Source organism: Heptranchias perlo, chromosome 5 (genome assembly GCF_035084215.1).
Source record: "Heptranchias perlo isolate sHepPer1 chromosome 5, sHepPer1.hap1, whole genome shotgun sequence".
NCBI lineage: Eukaryota > Metazoa > Chordata > Chondrichthyes > Hexanchiformes > Hexanchidae > Heptranchias > Heptranchias perlo.
The window spans coordinates 69,361,685-69,379,847 of NC_090329.1; the positions used below are offsets into that span (position 1 = coordinate 69,361,685).

The window sequence follows — 18,163 nt, forward strand, 5'->3', positions numbered from 1 at the left end:
GGGTTGTAAAGCTGTGGATTTTATTTGCAGGGTTAATGGTTGAGACAGAAACTCTGTCAACATTCAAGATTAAGATTGGATAGGTTGATGAAGGAAAAGGGGTTGAAGAGATATGGGAACAGGGTGGGTGAATGTGTTCAAAGCTTTTTGCTCGTATAGTGGGTAAATGGCGACATGGACTGGTTGGGCTGATTGGCCTGTTTTTATGTTGCAACTTCTATGTAAGGTTGCTGCAGCAACATCAGATATTTTGCCCCCAAATCTGTGAGCTCTCAGCAACTGGCATATTGACAACAGGAGCTCATATTAAATACTTAAGATTAATAAGAATCAGCTTTGCACAACTTGAGCAGGCACACAGACTGTATCTCAATGTTCCAATTGGATCTGTTGCCTGATGGTCTTGATGGTTATTTGCTTCCTCTGGTGCAATGATCCAAGGCGATCTGGTTACCAAGCAGTTGGTATCTAAGTGGATGGTTCAGTGCATTATTCATTCCTGCAATTTAGAAGGGAAGGTGTCCAAGAAGTAGGTCATTCTACCTATTTCATCGCTGCTACTCCATATGTCTTAACCAGGTTAAAAATGTTCCCCGCTATAAGGCTGCCATATGGAGGAGTTCTCACATATTTACTAAACATTATTATTGTTAAGTTGAATGATCCATATGATACTTTTAGCATACTGGTCCTGGCAGCTGGTGTAATGGCTTCTATGTGGGGGCTTCCCTTCAGATCCTGCAGTGTCATTGGATAGTTGGAAGTTGGGGTATTGCTAGTTAGTTACTCCCGTTAAAATGAACTGGTGCAATGGTGCAGGTTCTAAGGTTTTGTAGGACGTAGGAATAGGATACCACATGCAACACTACCTATCTATAAATACCACAACACTTCTGTGTTATATGCGCGTGGTTTTTCCAGAACCAATCAAGCTGGGCTTTATTCCAGCTGTTTGGAAGATGCAGAATATCCAAAGAATTAAGATGACCTCACAAGGTCGGTAGTCTATCTCTTTTGTTACAAGAAATACTAACAAAACTGTATTCTGAAATTGTTTTATAATGCTTACCAGAATGACACATTCACTTACAATATAGCTTTGGGTAATCAAATATTGCATCCAGAGACAATAAACACTCATCGAGGGTGCCCTGTAGGCAACTATAGCAGCAATTTATTTGCCGTTTTATTATGTCTGCTTCACTCCCTTGTATATTTCCTTATAGCCCAATAACATTTGCCTTGGGGCACAGGAAGGCAACTTGCTTCTTGTCTTGGGGAAACCTGGTGAAATATTATCGAAGGTTATCCAGATTATATGATGCAGTAAACTAATTAAATAACTTAGACATCAAATTGGAAATTCTGCAACAAATGCTGGAAACTGCTGCATAATCAAGACCTTTTTATGTGTCTTATTTGGTTTCTATCTTAACAGCTATATTACTGCTCCTTGCTGACCTGAATAACTGTAAAGTAAATCCTGTTAGTGAAGTAAAAAATACCCTCAGGCTAAGAAACCCTGGTGTTGAGACTAAGTTGAAAATTAACTGCACTGACAGGTCCGATATCTCAGTGGTGCTATAAAAGTGACATCCTGCAATACAGAGACAGGAGATGATAATTTTAAAAGAAATTTGGATCCACTGATATGGATTACATTTAATAAGAGGTGGCATAGCGTTGCCCATTGTCAAAGATGACCGAAGGGCAACGATTTATTAGTGACTTTTCCTCTTAACAGACTGTGACAGGATATGCTTAAAGCAATTTTGCTTTTGTCTGTAACAAACAAAATTTTTTGCAGTGACTTCTTGTGTTCAGGAGCATTGATCTTGCATACTTGGTGCTGGAGGAAATAAAAGCTAGATCAAGCACAGTATACTTAGCCATAGGTTTTGTATTGCAAACAGATCATATTGAGTTATGAAACTGTCTTGTGTTTGCTAAACCTTATTGGTATGAAAGCACAACATTTTGAAAGTAATGTTCATACTGTGTACCTTGCAGCTAAAGCTCATCCACAGTGAGATTGTACATCTGTAAGTATAGTAGTTTCATCTTTTCATAGTTACTCACAGCAAAGCTAAGCTTGATATACTTGAAATGTGTTTGAGGCCAAAGCTCAAGCCTGAAGCAGCCATACCTATAAGCTGGAAACATTTATTTTGTGACTTACCTAAGTCTAAAATGTCAGAATCAATTTACTAGCTTTATCTATTTGTTGCAGATGTGTGTGTATTTGTTTGTGTGTGTGTGTGTGTGTGTGTGTGTGTGTGTTAAATCTAAAGCTTTTGAGGCCTATACTGATCTGAAATTGTGCAGTTTGAGTCTATTTTGTACACCATGTGTATGATACAAACATTGAGTGAATTGTCAGCAACTGTAAGAACTACTCACAGATCTTCTATGGTGTTACTCATTGTGAATTTGAGGTTTAAAATAACAGGTGATGCCAATTAGTATTACCAGGAACATTGACTTATTAGCATTGGAGGTTGTCCTGGGATCAGGGGGCATGATATCTGGTACTCCCGGCCTCTAGGTCTCACAAAGCACTGGGATTGCATCCTAAGGATTTGTGACTGCTGAGAAGGAGATTTCAGGATCTCAAAGTGGAGGGAGGGGAAGTCTGGGGTGGTGGATCCTCAGGTTCAGCAGGACTGAGGTGCAAGTATTAAAGCAAAATTGGAATTTCTGGGATCTGGCAGTGTGAGGGGAGCAGACAGCAGGGTCTGGCAGCCTTGTGGGGATGGGAGAATTGCATCCAAATTCCACTTGGCTCCTTTCAAACCAACCTATTTTATCCCCCCCTCTCCCCACCACCATGTATTCCTGCCCATCAGTCTCCTTTCCTGACCCATTTTGCAGAGCCTTTAATGCTGTCAATTACTCCTCCTTCCCTCTACCGCTTTCTGCATTGTCAGTCAATTTCCTATCAACATTCTTGCCTTGAAACATTTAAAGGTAAAATTTTCCTGATACGTTCTCCCTGTATGTGCCAGGAATACAGAAGCAGAAAATTTATTGTTTAGCACATGATTCGTTTGTTTCCCTACTTATAGACTCCATAAAAAAATCATCTCATGGAATGCTTAGAAGTTAATAGTTAATGTAGCTTCCAAGTTTTTAATATTTTTTTTAAAAAGTCTCAAAAATGAATTAGAAAGAAGAGACTTTTAGTTGAATTTCCCGGAAATAAAGAGCCAAGTGACTCAAAAAAAACACTATCACTAGACGATCTCTGTTTTCTTTTCTAACCATCAACCAAGACACAATGGCTGCTTGAATCATAGATGTTATATAACTGTGAGCAGTTGATAATAGCACTTGTTAATAAATAATGTCAAACTTGTCTGAAATAAAGCTCTGAGAATTAATTCTCCAAGTTTCTTTCAAAGTCTTAGAAAGTCAAAGAAACTCTGAAATCCTCACAGGATGAGAGCACATCCTTTTACCCTTCAACTCATGCTAATATACACATTGCATGCTGAGATATTCTGAAAACTGCACATGCACAGAGTGCACAGATGTGTTTCAAACTTCAACTGTTGTAAGTTAAACAGATGCTGGCAATGCCCAGGCTTTTGAGAATTGTGATGCTGACTGAGAGAAAACCCAATGTAGCAGTGACTGCAGAACTTAGCAATCTGAGGGGAAAAGGTCCATGTTTGTTGAACTTTTGAGACAGGCTGAGACCTTCAAGTAAAAACTTCAATGAAGGCATTAAAGGACATAAAAGGCAATTTAGTGATTAAATGTAATCATTATTGTGAAATGTGTAACTTGTTGATCTTTTATAAATTTTGTATAAAACTGTAAAAATGGAAGACAGCTTTTCTCGTAAAGCAATGGTTCATCGACAAACTGTAATGGCAAAATGTTTGCTTACAGTTTTTCCATATAAAATGTTTACATGTTCAGTTTACATTGTAAATTAGAAAGTGTTACAGAAAGTAATGCTTGTGGACAGCAAGTGCTGTGTATGTGTGCCTGTGCCAGCTGTTTGAAAGAGCTATCCAATTCGTTCCAACCCCTGCTCTCTCCCCATAGCCCTTGCCCCATCAAGTATTTATCCAATTCTCTTTTGAAAGTTACTATTGAATCTGCTTCCAGATCATCATAACTCGCTGCGTTAAAAAAAAATCTAATCTTCCCTCTGGTTCTTTTGCCAATTACCTTAAATCTGTGACCTCTGGTTACTGACCCTCCTGCCAATGGAAACAGTTTCTCCTTATCTACTCTATCAAAATCCTTCATAATTTTGAACACCTCTATTAAATCTCCCCATAACTTTCTCTGCTGTAAGGTAAACACTACAGTTTCTCCAGTCTCTCCACATAACTGAATTCCCTCATCCCTGGTACCATACTAGTAAATAAAAACAGAAAATGCTGGAGAAGCTCAGTCAGGCAGCATCTGTGGAGAAAGCAACAGTTAATGTTTCAGCTCGAAGAATTTTTCGTCAGAATTGGAAGATGTCAAAGAGTTAACAGTTTTTAAGCAAGTACACAGTCAGGGAAAGGTTGGGGTGGGGGGGAGAGAGAGGGGAGGAAAGAACAAAAGGGAAGGCCTGTGATAGGGTAGAGGGCAAAAGAGATTAATTGACAAAAGGGATGATAGTGCAAGGGAAGGAAGGTGGTAATGGGACAGGTTAAGAAATACAAAGTTGGTCAGGAGCAGCTGTAAATGGCAACAGCAGAACTATTACCAGCTGATGCTGTCCAAAAAAATGGGAGCAGTGGATATGATCTGTAAATCTTCTCTGCACCCTCTCCGAGGCCATGACATCCTACCAAAAGCGTGGCGCCCAGAATTGGACACCGTACTCCAGCTGAAGTCTAACCAGTAATTTAGAAAGGTTTAGCATAGCTTCCTTGCTTTTGTATACTGCCTCTATTTATAAAGCCCAGGATCCCGTATGCCACCATCAAAGATTTGTGTATGTGAACCCCCAGGTGTCTATGCTCGTGCAGACCCTTTAAAATTGTACCAATTTTGTCATGGAATCATACCCACATCAATGCTTTGCTCTGATTGATGACATTGGGCCATTTCTCTCTTTCCCATTGGGCACATGTCTCTTTCAATCTGTAACATCAGGTTACTTCCACTGTTTGGGGACAGAGTAAGAATGGCACAGAGCAAAATGGTGGCATTCAGGGTGAATCCAAGAGAGATGGAGAGGATAAAAATTTGAAGCAAACTGAGATTAAAATGGTATAAGTGAGGCTGGGAGGGTACAAGTTGGGGGAAAGAAAGGCAAAGAGTGAATCAGAGCACTGAGGGAGGGAGTGAACAAATGGGGAAGAAAAGACAAATTAAGGACAGGAAGTGAAGCATAGAAAAGGAATCGAGAATCACAGGCAATAGGGAAAGGACAGAAATAAGGGAGAATGGGGAGGATGAATTAAGGGAGGACTGGGAGAAAATAAAAGATGAATACAGTGGAGTAAATTTTCTTCATTCATTTTAATTGAAGGAGGCACGCATCCGAATTCCCAGCGTGTTTCTGCTATGTTATGGAGCATGGGGATGGAAGAGGGAATTGGTGGATGGAGAGTGAGGGACTGGGAACAGGATGTTTGCTTCGAGGTGCAGCAACCAATAGAGGCACTGCATTTGGCCAAAGACGTTGCCATGATTTACAATAGAGAGCATTAAATAAAAGTTATTTACAATGAGATTTGGGAACAGTTTATCATTTTTAAAAAAACAGCATGAGAACTTCTTGCATACTGAGAAGTGATGTCCAACTTTTCCCAGCATACTGAAATGTCAGGAGGTTGAGGATGAGGATGAAGAACTCTTGATTTCTTGACTCCTTTATAATTGCTACAGAACTTATTTGATTAAAATATTAAGTCTCGTTCAAACAGGGTGCATGTAGGTGTGACTAGCTTTGCATTCTGCTATAAAGAAACACAACTGGGTAACCCCAAGATCCAGGATGGAATTACATAGATTATACAGTACAGAAACAGGCCATTTGGCCCAATAGGTCCATGTCTGTGTTTATGCTTCACACGAGCCTCCTCCCTCCCGATTTCATCTAACCATATCAGCCTTCTATTCCTTTCTCCCTCATATGTTATCTAGCTTCCCCTTAAATGCATCAATGCTCGTCGCCTCAACTACTTTTTATGGTAACGAGTTCCGCATTCTAACCACTCTCTGGGTAAAGAAGTTTCTCCTGAATTCCCTATTGGATTTCTTAGTAACTATCTTATATTTATTGCCCCTCGTTCTGGTTGGTCTCCCCTGCAAATGGAAACATCTTCTCTATGTCTACCCTATCAAACACTTTCATAATTTTAAAGACCTCTATCAGGTCACCCCTCGGTCTTTTTTCTAGAGAGAAGAGCCCCAGCCCGTTCAATCTTTCCTGATGGGTATAACTTCTCAGTTCTGGTATCCTCCTAGTAAATCTTTATTGCACCTTCTCCAATGCCTCTATATCCTTTTTATAATATGGAGAACAGAACTGTTCGCAGTAATCCCAAGTGTGGTCTAACCAAGGTTCTATACATGTTTAATGTAACTAATCTGCTTTTCAATTCTATTTCTCTAGAAATGAATCCCATTGCTTTGTTTTTTTTATGGCCTTGTTAACCTGTGTCGCTACTTTTATTGATTTGTGTATCTGTATTCTCAGATCCCTCTGCTCTTCTACTCCATTTAGACTTTATCTGTTGAGAATCTGAATCTGTTTCTCCATGAGCTCATACACCCTCGTGTTGAACCTTTGATATGATATGACATGACATTTTTGGCTTAGAAAGCAACTATTCTGATAGCTTTAATCAGATGGGAGATTGAGCTGTATGCTACAGTCCCTGAACACCCTTCATCTGGCATAGGATCAGGGCAGCACTTAGATCACGTCCATAATCCGCGCCCAAGGTGGTGTCAGATTGCAGTTAGGTTCAGGAGTTCACATAAACCATATAAGGTTGAACTGGGATGAAGTTTCATTGTGGATGTGTGGAATGCTTTGCAGCTGAAAAAAAAATCAGTGAATGTATTTCATGATCTCCTGTTGAAATAAAATATTTAATTAAGCTCCATCAAACAGGCATATTTGTTAGGTTCAGCTGATGGAGCAATTTGCCTATATGCAGTTGAGGCTCATTAAGGACCAGTGTCCATCATGTGGATGAGGTTTAAATGAGTTGCATTACATGAACATTTGCATGGTGTCTAGCTTCACCAAACATTAATGTTTGGATTTTTGCTACATATTAAGTCAGAATTTATATTAGCTTTTATCAGAAATTCTTCTTCTTCATAGAGAAGTACTGATTTGGGAGAATTTATTTGTTGGGAGGAAGGAAAGAACAAACTTAGATTTTTATAGAGCCTTTCACATTCTCAGGCCATCCCAAAGCACTTCACAGCCAATTAATTATTTTGAAGTGTAGCCACTACTGTAATGTGGGCTATGATGGCTAATTTGTACACATCAAGGTCCCACAAACAGCATTGAGATAAATGACCAGTTGAGGGATCAACATTGGCCAGGACACCAGCATGAGTCCTAATCTTCAGATCTTTTACATCTATCTGAACATGCAGATAGGGCTTCTGTTTAATATAATCCAAAAGATGGTGCCTCTAACTGCAAATTTCTCCCTCCATTCTGCACTTAGTTATCAGCCTAGATTTTGTGTTCAGGTATCTGGAGAAATAAAGTAAGGTTACTCTTTGTTTAGGTGTTGTATTCTTATTCTTTGAATGTCACCATTCTCCATGTATTATTCCCTGTATTCACATTAACAACATCTGATAGTTGTCATTGGTTTCCAAATAAGTTCAAGGCTCTCAATGGAATTGTATTCTGGATGGTAAACTTAATGGGATTAATTGAAAGTGGTCATTTGGATGATTTATGTAGGAGCACAGAAGGGGACATTCATACTCTGGTAATTTCTTCCCATTTGTTTATTCACAAATAAGGAACATTACACTTAAAGGTAAGTACAGTGCATTTTTGTCTGTCATTTTGGACATTAAAGAGATAATGTAATCTTATTGGATTTGATTTATCTGCTCTTTCTTCGATTTTTCACTCTAGTGTTAGAACAATCAATATAAATGGCTAGATTATATCATTTAGGAGTGTTTATGTTAGGCGACCTCCCATAATGTTGCTACAGTGAGTCAGAAGATATGATTCCTTTACATGTGCACTCAGTAGCCTCGCCTGCGGGAAGCACATATCAGATATTCAGGTGGACGCTGAACTTAATTTTCCTGCCATTAATTTTGCACCAGAATTCTTATCTGCCAAAAATTGAGTATTTTGTTGAGGACATTTATTTGCTTCTTTACAGCATTTTTAAGGTTCTCTTAAGATAATACCACGTTATACTCAGTTTGGGGGCTGTGCAGTTTATTCAGCCAGTGCATTTGTCCCCAGAATCAAGTAGGCTACAGAATTACTGCCATGTAACAGTGTTCTTGTATTGCTAATGTTTTTAATTACAGCCTTGTTTACCTGCCTGTTTTGTTCTGAAATTAGTCAATTAAGACATTTGTTCAGGAAATGAGGAAGAGTTTCTGTCATTCAGGTGCTAGAAATAGTTAAATCTGATCATGAGAACATGCCAGGTGGTATGAATTCAGGGTAGCAGGCAGTCTCTGTTTCAAATCTCACTGCTGATGGCTTAATTTAATTGTGAAAGAGGCTTTTTTGAATTCCTTTGTTCTAGTTTAAACTTCATAGGGGATGGGAGCTTTGTCGCACCCCAGCCTACAGCGATTTTTCAGTTCTTCCTGTTCCACTGCATTACAGTCCATGTGGAGATGAACGTGCAGAGACTCTGTAGATATAAACTAAACCTTTGCATATGTTTTGTGGTACACGATATTATTAGGAGAGTTAGAGAAGTGTTGCATCTTATTCTTGTATCTGAGGAAGTATAAGTGAAGTGTTTATTCTGCTGCATCCTGAAATTGAGGAAGATTATACGAGGGCAGATGTTCTTACTATTGAGCCAAAATATAGTAACAAGGGTTCTCAATTGTATTTTCTATTTTCTTGTACTAGCTACAAATCACCTATATATTAGGGAGATACAGGCACATTCTGTGTAACAGGGAGCAAAAGCTCACCTATGAGAGTGGTTTGAAATGTGGAACGGGTGGAAAAATATCTGAAGTAAAGACCCAAAAACAATTACCTACCTCAAGCTTGGATCATCTGCCATCATATGGTGTTTCCTGGGCTTTAAAAAGATAAGAGGCAATAATTGAGTGCAACGGTAAAAGAAAACATAATAATGGAAACTCAACAGAATCAGGGAACTTGATCCCCAGAATACCATGTAATAAAAATGCAATTTGACTCATTCAGCCACTGTAAATCAGTGGCCCCGATAATACATGTTGTTGCAGCCTTGTTTACCTGCCTGATTTGTCCTGAAATTAGAATGTATACTACATGTAATTATGCTCATGTATTGATCAAAGTGATGGAAAACCTACTAGCAACGAGCTAGAAATCATACGATAGCGCCCATTTCTTCTTGCATCTTACTTACTCAGATTTTGATTTGCTTAAACTTCTTAGCCATAAAACATCAATGCATCAAAACTCAGTCGCTAGCAAATATATGAATTAGAGGTAAGGAAAATAAAACATATGCAGTATCCAGTAAAATGGATCCTAATACTTTTTAAAACAAAAGAAAGGCTGTCCCAAAGTGCTTATAAGAACATAAGAAATAGGAGCAGGAGCAGGCCAATCGGCCCCTCGATCAATAAGATCATGGCTGATCTGATCCTAACCTCAAATCTAAATTCATGTCCAATTTCCTGACCGCTCCCCGTAACCCCTAATTCCCTTTACTTCTAGGAAACTGTCTATTTCTGTTTTAAATTTATTTAATGATGTAGCTTCCACAGCTTCTTGGGGCAGCAAATTCCACAGACCTACTACCCTCGGAGTGAAGAAGTTTCTCCTCATCTCAGTTTTGAAAGAGCAGCCCCTTATTCTAAGATTATGCCCCCTAGTTCTAGTTTCACCCATCCTTGGGAACATCCACCCGATCAAGCTCCTTCACAATCTGATATGTTTCAATAAGATCGCCTCTCATCCTTCTGAACTCCAATGAGTAGAGTCCCAATCTACTCAACCTCTCCTCATATGTCCACCCCCTCATCCTCGGGATTAACCGAGTGAACCTTCTTTGTACTGCCTTGAGAGCCAGTATGTCTTTTCTTAAGTATGGACACCAAAACTGTATGCAGTATTCCAGGTGCGGTCTCACCAATACCTTCTATAACTGCCGCTACACGGCCAATGAAATACCTCTGAAGTGCAGTCACTGTTGTAATGTAGGGAATCGCAGCCGCCAATTTGCGTACAGCAAGAGCCCGCAAACCACAATTTAGATAAATGACCAGGTGATGGCCCAAAAATTGCTCGGAGTGGCGAACCAACAGTGTTTGTTGCTCCATAGATTTATACTAACCCACTAACTTACCGTGGTCTTTACTGGGAGCACTTCTTCCTAATAGGAAGCGGAGAAGAGCCCAGTGTTGGCTCCAGCGAAGCTAGGACCGATGGGAGAAGCGAGAGGATCACTCTCTCCCCACGACCAGTCACATTGCAGCATTTTTGACAAGCAGCGAACATTTTCTGCAAGCTAGAACGTAAAACCCAGGAAGTGAAAGTACAACATTTAAATCATTTGTAAATACAGTTACAGTGAAAAAAGAGGGTAAGAAATAATCAAATTAAATAAAAGAAACAGAGGGGAAATGTTTAATATAAAAAAAATCTAAAAGTTAAATTTCTTTTTAGTGACCAAAAACTATTAAAATAAGGACTAAAGAGACTCCACATTTTTTAAGTTAATTTTTAGTTGTTTGGCAGTCATTAAGACTTACTGCGCTGTTCAAACTTAGTTTAGACGTGGTATTTTTAAGTGTACCTGTTTCATGGTGATATTACTTTCCAGCTGGGTAGATGGTTCATTGAGCTGGTTCACTGTTTCCACTGATACCAGCCAGCGATATCCCTTTAATTCAAAGCTGTCATATTGCTGGCGAACCAGAAGGATCAAGTTCCGGATTTCCGGGTTTGACTGCACACGTACAATTTCGATTTCGATCCTCGATTTCACCACGAGCAATTATTGAGCTCAGTTTTTTTTAAGCAATTTCTGGGCCAATGTGTTTTAGTAATCTTGGTTGAGGGATAAATATTAGCCAGGAAACTGAAAAATTCCCCATCTCTTTTGAATAGTGTCATGGGATCTTTTATGTCTGCCAGCGAGGACAGACGGGACCTCAGCTTAGTTTCATCTGAAAGATGATACCCTGACAGTACAGCACTTTGACTGAAGTGTCAGCCTAGATTCTGTGCTCAAGATTCTGGAGTGGGCCTTGAACCCACAATGGTCTGACTCAGAAGTGAGTCATGGCGGACACCTTTGTTGAAAAAGAAATTAATTCGCCATCTCTTCCATTCAGCTTGCTGACTCACAACTGTGAAAATTACATATTTCACAATAACATGATTAAAGCTACTTATAAAAATGTATTTTTTGTCTGGTTACTCTTGTTACAGCTTTTACTTGAAGATGTCAGCCTCTCAAAAGCCTGGCCTTGCAATTGATATTTTTCTAAAATGATTTGAAAACATTTTGGAAAAATTAGTTTAAATAAATACTTCATCAAAATTTTTATTACAACTGGTATTTTCTTTGTTTATGCTAAGAATTCAAAAGCAATTATTTATGAAAACAAAATGATGCAGGTATACTTGCTATACCCAGAATGTACTTTCACAAAATTTATAAGTAACAAAAGGTACAGACAGCCAAAAGCAAATGATTGTTTGTTTCCAGTGCATTAAGCCATTACATAAAAAAATTGAGTTACATTGTTTGGGATAAGCTTTTTTTCTCTGTCACATGGCTGCTGTTTGTGTCAGATTTCTATTGATGCAACTTATATTTGCTTATTAAACCAGTCCTGTATTTTTTACTTTTTGAGAGACAATATGAACACATTTATTTATGCAGCTACAGTGCACGAGAAAACCATTTTTATTTTGCAAGAGGTAATCAAAAAACATTTTGCTGTTTCTAGGGAGACAACCTGGAAACTTTTTTCATAATTCTTTCACCCAGCGATGTTTACCTTTTCCCCCATTTCAGTACTCACCCTTTTGGAACACTAACTTCTGACTCACTGTGCACAATGGCATTGGAGGACCCCTAAAATATATTTATATCTGTTTTCAATATATATTAACAGGTAGTAGAAAGTAACCTCATGATTGTGATCATATTCTGAGATTCTAGTTCAAGAATTTACATGTAGGGCTTTCTGGATTACAAATTTATTCCTTGACAAGACTATAATCGTAAATGTCACAAGATTATTACCCTAGTGATTTCATGTCAGTGAGACATGCACACCCCTTCATTGTCAGGGAGAACAAGTTTCGACCAATTTAACATATAGTGGAGAGAGTCTAAAGCTTGGAGTTTGATGTCTAAGTATTTTGTTGGATTGCACTGTTACAACTCAATGATCTGAGCCTCATATTTTTCAAGTTATGGACATTTTATATAAAAGCAGAAAATGCTGGAGAAGCTCAGCCAGTGAGGCAGCATCTGTGGAGAAAGAAACAGAGTTAACGTTTCAGGTCGAAGACCTTTCCATCTTTCTCCACAGATACTGCCTCACTGGCTGAGCTTCACCAGCATTTTCTGTTTTTAATTCAGATTTCCAGCAACTGCAGTATTTTACTTTTGATATGAACATTTTATTATGCAAAACCTTTATTGTTCAATTAACTTTCTAAAGGAGAGAGATGATTGACATAAAGGACATGGCAAAAGGAAAATTTTGAACAAAAAGAGGAAGACCAACTGCAAATTCATTTTGAGATATATGGAGTCAACAGCTGTTTTTAGGAGACAAAGAGAACTTGGCAAATGTGTTTTTTCCTGACAGTACTGACAAAGCTTTGAATTCAATCATTAGTTTTTCTCATCCCCAAAGTACAGGAATAATTCGAACAAATAGGAAGGTGGATATGTATTCTAATTAATGTTCTAATTTTGAAACATTTTGAATAAGAGTAGATTGTAATAATTTCACTCCTTTTTCCTTTGTTCACTCCCTTTGTGCTACCTTCCTGTAAATCTTTTGAAAGTTTGCCAGTAATAGAAATTTCTCATTAATAATCAAAATGTTTGATTATTATTCCTTTCTGATTTTGTTTTTATTCATTTCTGATTTTCCTAACATGCTATTACTGGATACTTCATCTAATGTTTCCTGCCCCAACCCCAATTTTCTCCTCCTCCTAATCTCATGCTGGGATGTGCTTCCATGAGCACAGTCGACCCTCTTCGTACATTCTAATCACCTGATGTGGATAGCTGGGGCTATGACTATTGACATACCAGACTCCTCTCCCATGTGCTGCTAAAGTTCCTATGTAATCAAGTTTGTACTCCTTTTGTGGTTACAGTTCTGTACATTTGACTGTCAGCCTTGACTCAGTGGTAGCACTCTCGCTTCTGAGTCAGAAGGTCGGAGTTCAAACTGCACTCCAGGACTTGAGCACCTAATCTTGGCTGACGCTTCAGTGCAGTACTGAGGGACCGTCTGAGAGGCTGTCTTTTGGATGAGACGTTAAACTGCGGTCCCGTCTGCCTTCTCAGGTGGTCATAAAAGATCCCATGACACTGTTTAAAGAATAGGGGAGTTCTCCCAGTGTCCTGGCAAACATTTATCCCTCAGTCAACACCACTAAAACAGATTTGTTGATCATATCTCATTGCTATTTGTGGGATTTTGTGTGCACTGATTGGCTGCCTGATTCCCTACATTGCAACAGTGACTTCACTTAAAATGTAATTCATTGGTTGTGAAGTGCTTTGGGACATCCTGAGGTCATGAAAGGCATTATATAAATGCAAGTTCTTAATTTTTTTTTCTTTCTACTGTAGACAAGAATTCTTAAGAGCAACAATTTTGAAAACTAACAAACCTATGTTACCTGACTTGGGATGCCCCCACCACTGCCCACTCGCTGATGTCAAGCACATGCCCCCTCCCTACCCTTCACTACTAATAGACACCAGTGAGTTAAACCTCACATTTGATCCTTAGTTCTGCCTAACCTCATTGTCACCCTACACGGGACCCCTCCAGTGCTGTCAAACCCCAGCAGCCCCACTGCATTACTGCTAAGCTCCAGAACCCCCAGCCCAGTTCTGTCAACAGTTCTTGCAGGACCCCCAGCATAGAATTGCCAAAACCCAGGACTATCTTCCCACTGCTAACAAAGTCTGGGACCATTCCTAGTACTGTTAAATACAAGATATCTAAAATTCCACAGGAATTCCACTAATCTCCTGCTGAACCCCAAGAAAACAGGGAAGACCCAGTTACCTTGGGTCTCAGCCATTTTCTGCACGTTTTTGGGATGGCTTTCAAGGGGTGGAGCTTCCATCTGCCCCTTACAAGGCAAATAATAGGCTAGTGGTGGGACCAGAAGTGGGGACTCATTAAACCCTTGATGGGACCTAAGTGTTTCAGCAGTAGCTGATATACTGAGCGAGATGAGCTATACTGACCTCACCAAGGCCTGGACTCCTGAAGAGGAAAACATTTATAAAGTATCTAAAATTTATTACACCCTTTAATGGGGGCCAATTGGAGTAGTGCTGAATTTGGGCGGCTGGTGCCTGGGCAACTCCCACACTGGCCAGGTGGAGTTTTTGTTCGCATGGGGCTGGTAAATGCCAAGCAAGCACTCTGTGACATTTCTGCCCACCAGCACCATGGAAATGAGGTGCCCACCTATTGAACCCTTAAACTCTGGTAGGGTAAGTGTTAGAGGTCACCGGCAGGCATTATCCTGGCACAGCTGCTGAGGTTGCTACCTGTGGAATTCCTGGGCCAAGTTATCTAACTCCAACTGGTGCATCCTGCATCCCATTTTGCTATGTATTGCTTCAAAATTAAGGGATAAAAATTAAATAGAGGTAAAGGTTTGTGTATAATAAATAATCTGTGTCCACTTCTTCAAAAATGTACTTTGTGTCGTATTATGCCACATTTTTGTGCCAACTTTTCAATCAGAAATTTATCTGTCCATAATTAAAAATGGAAACTTGTTGCACTTTAGTTACACCCTCCTGCCAGTTGCGGAACTGTAGCTCCTTCGTTTTCCATCTCCTAGCTGTTCGACTTATACTGCAGAGAAACACATGCTGCAATCAACTCTACTTTCTTACATCCCAAACTGCTGTATGCTTTGCTATTTAACTATAAATAATATCACTTATCACAATATAAATATTATAACGGCAGAAAGTTTTCATCTGAAAACTATACTTGGTCTTGACTCCCCATGTGCAACACCACAGGAGATCAACTCATATGCGTTATAAACCTTGCATGTGATGTGCACGTCTTGCCCACTAATAATTCCTGTAATTTTTAGTGTCAACATTTATGGTGTAAACACTTATAATGGGATTTTGTATGTAAATATTTTGTAATAGGAATTTCACGTGCTACCAGATGCCCATCACAGTTTGTTGATGAACCAATTGAATCGCTCAAAATGCTTTTTGAAAAAAAATCATATGCCATTTTCTTCTCGAATGAAGTTTCTACTATCCAAAATAAGGTTTTAAGCAAAATAAGAGATTCAAAAATTTGCATATGATTATATTGAATTGTGCTTCGTGTATTTTACATTTTTTAATTCAAAACCTCAGCCTGTCTCAAGAGCCGGAACTTTGCCTTGATATTTTCACCTCATAATTGTTAGAGCTTTGAACCACATCTGTGCATTCTGAGCATGTGCACTTTGCAGAATTTCCCAGTATGTAATCTGCACATCAACAGGAGTTGAAAGATGGAATGATTTGTCCCCTCATCCTGTGAAGATTTCAATTTCTTTGCTTTTTTTCCCAAAACACGTCTGAGAGAAACTGGGGACTGAATTCTCAGAGCTTTATCTTAGGCAAGATGGCATTTTTTTTTTTAAGTACTGCTATTTTCTCATGATGTGCTGTGAGATGCAACACCTGTGATCATGATTTCTTTGTTAATGGTTAGAAAAGAAAACATAAAGGTTATTATTGAGAATTTTTTTTAGCTGGTCGTCTCTTTATTGTTGTTACATGTATATTCAATTAAAAATCCTGGTTCATAATCGAGAAAATGCGTACCCTCAGCCTGTGATTTTCCTTCCATTAATTTTAAGAAGCAGAAAATGTACTTTAAGACATGAAGGTAAAGATAGGCGGGTTGACAATGGGTAAGATGCTCAGTGCAAGTCCTACAAAAAATTTCCAGTGCTCCCACATCTTTAGACCTTCCACCCTGATGTTCCCAAATCCCAGACTCCCTCTGCCAGTGATCTTAGATCCCTGGACTTGCCCAAGTGTTCCCAGAACCTCCCCCTCCAATATTCCTTGTCTCCATAACCACCATCAAAATACTACTTAACTCGGTCACCCTATTCCAGTACTGCTGGAACCTGGGCTGCCTTCTCAGGTTCCCAAACTGTTCCCAATGCTGATAAGTCAATGTCCCTGGTAATATTACTTAGCACATAATACCCCTGTTCTTAAGACTTATGACTCACTGTAAACAGCACCATGGAAAATCTGCCAGTGTGTCAAATGAATGCTGCTTATTTATGGTTTACACCAAATAAGGGACAGAGTTATGGAATTTGATCTCTAAATTACCGGTAAAAATCCTGGAACACCATTTGATACAATTGGAATTTGACTTACTCAAGTCTCTATAAAGCAGCGGCACTGATGTTATCTTCTGTATGGCATTAAGACCCACCTATGTGTTGTGAATTAGTACATCCTCTGACTTTTCATGAGCAATGCTATGGGGGATCTGCTGGTAAAGAAAAATTATTCCCAAAAGGCATCTCTGTTTCAACATTATAAAATGTGACTTATCTATGTTTTTCTGCAATCTTCTCATGTGTTTGACTAATGTTTGGATTATCAAGTTACAATTTCACAAGTGTTGATTTGATAATGTGACTACTATAGTATTGATCCAATTTTAATTTAGACTGGAGTACAGGCAGTTGAATAAATTTTGCAAATAAGAAAGTAACAAAATATCTGTGTGGAGGCTAGGAGTACTTTTCTACCATAGTATTGGCCTTCATAATTACCTAACATAGCTCTGTAAACATTTTAATAATTTGTCAGAGCTTGTTTAATTTCATAAATCATATGAGTGTAATATTACAACAATTTAAATATATTTTAAAATCCCTGTTTAATGGTGAGCAACACTAACAGTGATGTATGCTCCACTTAAGTTCCATGATAATTTAAGCAAGAATTCTGCACTGGTTGTTCGAGTTTTTGGCTAAGGCACTAATGTTAAAATTGAATTTTAAATGTTTACATTTCACAATGAGTCACAACCAAGAAATTTAGCCATGTAACAAATGACCGAAACAGACTCTATTTTGCCATTAAAGTGCTGATTCTATGCTCACTGGGGAGTCACGCTTGCAGGGAGGGCATAGTGAGAAATTGTGGATGTGAGCCAATGATTTTTTGGTCATGTGCACCTCCGATTTCCTGTGGTGCAAATTTCCTGTAAACGTCACTCCCCACTGGGAACATAGAATCAGCCCTTAATTTCCACTTTCACTTTCTACTTGGGGGACTTTGTTGCTAGTATGGCAACCAAAATTTCTCTGCAGATAAATGGTCTTGCATAAATTCATGGGGGATATTAAGGTTCAGTGCCTGGCTTTAAATAATCTAATAACAATAAACCTGGAAAAAAAATTGCTTTAATATAACATAATCACGCTTAGGTGCAATCATTCTATATGGAATTCATTTCAACTTATGAGGGAGTCCTACAAGCACGGTTCACTTGCGGTCTAAGTTCCATCTTCAACAATTTGCTTTGATTAATTTCTCAGAACTGTTCTTTGAGGATGTCATACACCAATATCAAAAATCTAATTAGATGAAAAATTTATTTTCTTATTTATCTGCATTATTGTTAACATTTCTAGAAAATGTTCAGATCTGTGATCTCGCCTCCCCTTTCCCTCCCAGCTACGGGAAAATGCCATGGGAGGACAGGCACTTCCACAGGGACATTGTTATACTTTTGCTAC

At 38.8% G+C, this 18,163-nt stretch overlaps 1 protein-coding gene and 1 long non-coding RNA gene across 3 annotated transcripts in view; one reads left to right on the forward strand and one right to left on the reverse strand.

Moving 5' to 3' along the window:
• ptprk (protein tyrosine phosphatase receptor type K) overlaps positions 1-18,163 on the forward strand; it is a 539,056-nt gene that overhangs the window by 225,040 nt on the left and 295,853 nt on the right. The gene's annotated exons all lie outside the window — the stretch shown is intronic.
• On the reverse strand, positions 1,146-10,618 carry LOC137321415 (uncharacterized). The gene is made up of 3 exons (XR_010962812.1): positions 10,488-10,618; positions 9,187-9,227; positions 1,146-1,284 (listed from the first exon to the last, which is right to left on the reverse strand). It is a non-coding gene; the product is annotated as an uncharacterized lncRNA (long non-coding RNA).